This window comes from Eurosta solidaginis, chromosome 1, assembly GCF_040869045.1.
Source record: "Eurosta solidaginis isolate ZX-2024a chromosome 1, ASM4086904v1, whole genome shotgun sequence".
Taxonomy (NCBI): Eukaryota; Metazoa; Arthropoda; class Insecta; order Diptera; family Tephritidae; genus Eurosta; species Eurosta solidaginis.
Genome location: NC_090319.1, coordinates 150,564,758 through 150,571,149, shown reverse-complemented (window position 1 = coordinate 150,571,149; position 6,392 = coordinate 150,564,758). Strand labels below are relative to the sequence as shown.

Here is a 6,392-nt window from a genome sequence, read left to right as displayed (position 1 = left end):
AAAGCAATAAGGAGACAGTTGAGAATTTGTATTTTGTATCAAAGATTGAGTTCGATAGGGCTTTAATGTAGAAAACTTTGATAATTATTTCATTAGCGCTCCGCGTGAAATTGGTATTATATTTGTAAAACATTCAAATTTTATATTAATAAAACGTTTTTTTAACAAATGCAATTAAAATAAAAAGGGCATCAGATATACATACATAATTTGGTCAAAGTGTCCGTAGTGGTTTTTGGTTTGAGTATAAATAAAGTTTCAAAAACTGTATAAAGTGCAAAACAAACTCGCATAAAATCCCTATGTGATAACAGTAGGGGCATTGCGTCCAGTAAATTTCGGCAGCTGAGAAATTTCTAAAGCAATATCAATCAACGGTTTAAGCATTTCGCTAGCCAAACCAAGTACATTATCCTTCTCATAAGAGTCAATGTATAAACGTACAGTAGCCCCAGAACTGCCTGTGCTACTCAACCGGAATATAATGCGACTGCCATCCTCAAAAACAATACGTAAACCCTGCTTCGTAGCAACAGATCTGTCTACTGGATCAGTATAACTAAAATTGTCTGCAACCTTAACTTTATAAGTTTTGCCATCGCTTATAAAGCTCTTGCCTACAAATTCTGGATTTGTTATATTCTTCTCCATAGTTGCAATCATTTCATTACACGGTTCCAATTCACATTCCTCATAATCGTACCGTGTAAAATAGTTGCGCCCATAGGTGGCCCAATGAACTTTGAGGATATCTTCGATTCCTTTGCCGGTGTGCTGCATAACAGATAGCCAAGCCAAAACAGCCCAAATGCCATCCTTTTCGCGTATATGATTTGAACCGGTACCGAAACTCACTTCCCCACAGAAACATAAACGTCCTGCATCCATAAGATTACCAAAGTATTTCCAACCGGTAGGCACTTCAAATTCCTCTTTACCCAACTTTTTACCAACCAAATCAACCGCTGATGCAGTTGGCATATCTCTAGCCTTGTATACCATTCTTCTTAAAATATGGTATACATTCTAAATTATTTTCAATTACTGCCAATGAGTCGCTTGGTGTAACAAAGAATGCACGGTGACCAATTATCATGTTGCGGTCTCCATCGCCATCGAATGCAGAGCCAATACCGTAATCACCCTGTGCTACAGCTTGTACTAAATCCTTGGCGTAGGTTAAATTCGGATCAGGATGTAGGCCTCCAAAATCAGGTAGTGGTGTTGTATGTACTACACAACTCTCTGCGGCACCCAAACAATTCAAAAAGATTTCACGTACATATGAACCTGTTACGCCGTTTAATGAGTCGATACGCATTTTAAGCGGGTTTCCAGTAGTTCTGCCACTAACAAAATCACGCAGTTTTTCAAAATCGAAAATCTCTTTCATATGTGACACATAATTTGCCACTGAATCGATAACATCAAGAACGAACGGCTTGCCATTCACTTCATATTTGTTTGTACCTATTTTATTAATTTCAATCTCTAAACCATTGACAATTTTGTACTCTTTAATTGCAGTGGATAGTTGGTAGATGTTATTGGTTACTGCATCTGGGGCGGGTCCACCATGTTCGCAATTGAATTTGATACCGAAATCATTTTCGGGACCACCAGGGTTATGAGATGCGGTGAGCACAATTCCACCGAGGGCCTTATACTGACGTATCAAACTTGAAACTGCCGGAGTAGACAGTATACCATTTTGCCCAACCAGTAATTTTGCAAGTCCATTTGCAGCACACATACGTATAATAAGCTCTGCTGCTTACAATAGTAGCGCCCATCACCCACAACAACAAGTAGAGCTCCATTTAATGCTGCACCATTCGCATCCAAAATACATTGCACAAAGTTTTCAATGTAATTTTGTTGCGTGAATACTTTTACCTTTTTGCGTAATCCACTGGTGCCGGGTTTCTGGCCCTCATATGGCTTTGTCGTGACTACAGTAATATTTTGCATTTTCGAAGAATTTACAATTCCATAATTTAATTAAAAGCAAAATGATTGTATGATAAAGATCTACTAACGTTCGCCATACTCAAATTCTGACAATTACCCATGAGTACAACGCCCATGCCACGCAAACTGGTACGGAAGCAGCTTTGTTCTCCCTAACCATCGTGAATCAAGTAGTGTATTAGGGACTCGTATTTCGAATTGAAGAACAAAGCGCAAACGTGTGCAATCGACGGTGTTTTTGACCAAAACTCTATTTATGGATTTGAATTTCAAATAAGAACGAAAAAGGGGCCCGTACTTGGCGAAACAAACAGCAAGCAGATCTATTATTAATACCTTCATATAATTTCGGCGTGTGTTCAATGAGTTAACAAATGTAATAAAGGAATTAGTTGGAGCCCCTTATATTTGGGCCTGTAAAAGTAGAAGTCGGTGGTTTAATTTCATATCAGATTTCAAGGCAGCTATCCCCAAGAAAACGTCATCAAATCTAAACTGTTTTAAATGCAACGCAGTTTTGTAAAGCTTCATCAACCAACGCATTCCGACTTAAAAGGAATGCCCCAGCTATGCCATATGGTGGCCATAAATTAAATGGGCATTCACTGAGTGGTACATACCATTTACTAAATTTGTGTCTATGAGGAGCTGTCTGCAATACCAACCCAGCGTATAGATCATCTTTTAGGCCTTCTGCAACATAAGTATTAGAGTTGGGTCTGGGATACAAATTTGGACTAACTAGAAATTTTAGCAAACTTTTCGCCGATACATAGTAATCATCGTCGACAAAAAGAAAAAAAAAAAAAAAACTCACTATTGGCGCAGTAGTTGAAGGCCCACTGCATACCCATAATGGTTTTAATAGTAATGTTAAAGTAAACGTCCAAGAAGTCTATCTGCACTACGTCCTTTTCATCTGAAGATTCGTTAGCCACGATAAGTTGTATTGACAAATCATTGCTATACCCAAACAAAAATATCCGTCTGATTTGAACATCAGAGAACCGAGGTTCGTACCCCCAAGTACGGCGGCTGACATTGCGATGACCAAGATTTGCCAAAGCAGATTTTACTATTATTGTTAATTTGGGCGCCGCCGAACCGCATTTGTCTGCAGCATTTATAAATGAATAGTTATAATCCACTGGCGTGCCTGCGGGATAATAGGAATATCAAACCTAATCTATCTCGTGCCAAATTCCAATATAATCCACGGCATACAAAGCTAATCCAATAATAATAATATTTTTCAAATAACTTGCGGAATGACATCCCATTTTACAGGGTAATAGAGATGGACGAGGGAACCCATATAAAAATAATATATATGGATAGTTATATATTAATGTTTAACCAATCTACAAATATACATACATACCTACATTCATACATGACATAATGGCGCTGCATCTCGGTTTTCATTGGCCAGCTTTTCGCACTCCAATTTCAATGTATATTGTGCTTGTATAAAATTGAATTCCTCCTTGATGCGTTCAAGTGGATCAACGCTAGTAAATTTCAATGGCCCCTGTGGTGGTGGCGCCCCGCCGAGGGATGACGCACCGGTGCAGGATACATGTTGTAGTTTGCGGCCAAGGTCAGTTCTACATTGGAGCTGTGAAGTTCTTAGGTTCTGTGTGCCTAATAAAATTATTGAAAGTCCAACACTATCCAGTTTTGTAAACAGCTAGGCAGTAGGAAAGCAAAATTGGTTTGCCGGTTCTGATACCACTAGTGTAATTTGCTGTGCTTTTGTTTTTCAGTGTGCCTCATAAGCTAAGGAAATATTTTGTGCACAGGCGTACGCCACGCCGTAGTAAAAAATGAAATGAACGAACGGAAAATCACTGTATACATTTCCCGTTGTTTCAATTCATAGGAATTTTACATTCCATACACGGGTGTGTATGAATGTGCACAATGTGTTTGCCTTTGCTGCTGGTAAATATTTACCAGTGCACGGACCTTTTTAAAGGCAAAATGTTGGGAGACGGAAAATGGTAGTAGAAGTTTCGTGAAAACGATAACTGCGGTTTATATTGGTACCAAAAAATTCCCAATTTATCGTAAAACAAACAAATCACAAAATAAATCACATCCCAAAACGTCTACCTATCACAACAATTTTCCAAGGTACCAAAATTACTGCCGCCAAATAACCAAGTTCAGCATGTTATCGTTTACGTAAAACTTCTTATTGTCGTTCAAATTATGCAAAAAAAAAAAAAACAGAAAATTAGCGCAGAAAATATTCGCGTACTCAGTCATTATATTTCTCTACTCAAAAATCTATTTCCTGTTTAAGTTCTTCACAAATTTTTCAAAATTTACTGATTTGGTCAGTATCGCCTCCTAATGTTAGTTGGGTGGGCTCTGCAATTCAATACTTTAAAATTATCGCAGTATACGTTTTCAGTGCGAAAATACTGAAATATTGGTAGATTCTAAGTTTTGGTAGCAGAAGTAGTAGAAAATGAAAAATGGGTCAAAAAGGTTGGTCAAACTACCAATGCGGTAAAGTCCGTGCACTGACTGCCCATATACTTATACCAACGTATGTACATATATATGCCGAGTTTTAAATGTACATTATATTAGGGATGCATAAAATGATGCAAACGGGTACCGAAGAACCCGTTTCCGAAAAATCGGTACCGAAGCCAAATACCCTTCGGGAACCGTGCCATTTGCTAAAGGCCATCAATTAAACAGGACTACAAGCGTACTTGGGGAAAGGGTGAATAAATAACAGAAAGGTAATACAAAAAGAGAAAAATGATACATTCTACAAATGATTCTCCTCATCCAAAACGAACATTTTTTAAGCCGGAGTCGTTGGTGCCGTATGTCGTGTCGCTGTATCCGGATCCCTAACGTAATCAGCTGTTTATCGTTACGACGGTAAACCAAACCCCAATTGGTTGGCTACGATACGGTTACGACCTTAGCGGCACCAATAATCGATTGCATTGATTCTCATAAGGTTGGTCGAATCAGCTGTTATAAGGTTACCGATACGGTTACCGATAAAGCACCAATGTCTCCAGCTTTATTTTTTCTTTACATCGCATACAATTTTGCTGTCCAAACATTTTTTTTTGTGGCGGGCAGGGAAGTTGTTGGGTTTTAGCACCAACAACACAAATAACAGCGAATCAAAAGAACCCACGCTATACACTTTCTAACCGGTCCGGCACCAGAATGTGCGAACCGAAAAATCGTAAATGCTCATTTTCTGCAGCACTAGTGTGCCCGTGGCCAACTAAAACGCTACCGGGTGACACAAAATAAACAAAATAAGGCACTAAAGACCCAGGCACATAACGTGCGGGGAAAGAGGCCATGCATATAATGCACGCCACATATGAATATTTTTTTTTATGCAGCGACAGGGGGAAACCCCCTTATGCGCGCGCTAATAAAATTTCCAAAATCCCCAATAATACAACTAGGGACCACTCGCCCCCGCATTTTCGAGAATGACTCGACCCAGTCAAACATATTGCATTTCTTTCAGAAAAATGGGTCGCTTTGCCGCTATGCAACGAAGCGCTGCCAAGAACGTCATGCGTTATACGTCGGAATGCCGCGCTTGTTTTAAGCAACATCCCATACGTCTGTGCCCCATCTTTCGGGCCAAAAAACCCGAGGAGCGTCTTTACTTAGCGATCCGCGGGAGCTGCTGTGGAAATTGCTTGGCTCTAGACCACCGCTCGAACGCGTGCCCAAGCCAAGGCCGATGTAAAAAATGCGGCGAAAAACATCACACGATGCTTCACATCTCCTCGATTGATGAAGAGGAACAGCTACTCCACGAAGCCCGCTCCAAGCCATGGAGTGTACAAGTTGAGGAGGAGCTGGAATCACCCCGTGAGCGGATTGACGACTCCATATCGTTATATGCGTCAGATGCTGGAACGGAGACTGGGCCTCTTCGTCCAGCTCGAATCCACCGAACCGGAGCGGAGACTCGGTCTCTTCGCCCGAACACAACACCAGCAGCCAAATCGTTTAGACCGCTTTTGCAGCATGAAAGGAAGCGGCTCCAGCACAACACATCTACAGTCCAGCGCCATGTTCGTGACGGCCGTGCGGAGACTCGGTCTCTTCGCCGGCAAACTAAGGACCCTCAACGAAGACAACCACCGCGCGATCGCAGACAAGGCCTCTTCGCCTGCAACAAAGATATCACACCCATCATCAACCACGAGATCGCAGTCATGGATCCAACTCGCTGCAGAAAACATATTAATACTCACTCGCTGTTCACTATTGTGAACGTTTTATCGAAAATTCGCCACTTGTATGAATTCACAATGGAGGTGTGCGTTTTAAAAGCTTGTATCATTACAATAAGTTATTTTTTATTGAATTTTCTTCATGCAAAATTCACAAGCATAGAATTTCCAATGAATTTG

The 6,392-nt window shown here is 40.5% G+C and overlaps 2 pseudogenes; both read right to left on the bottom strand.

Annotated features, from left to right (window-relative positions):
- Nucleotides 1–238: 238 nt before the first annotated feature.
- On the bottom strand, nucleotides 239–2,023 carry LOC137238990 (phosphoglucomutase-like; annotated as a pseudogene).
- Nucleotides 2,024–2,330: 307 nt separating this feature from the next.
- LOC137238140 (beta-1,3-galactosyltransferase brn-like) lies at nucleotides 2,331–3,251 on the bottom strand (annotated as a pseudogene).
- Between the last annotated feature and the right edge of the window lie 3,141 nt (nucleotides 3,252–6,392).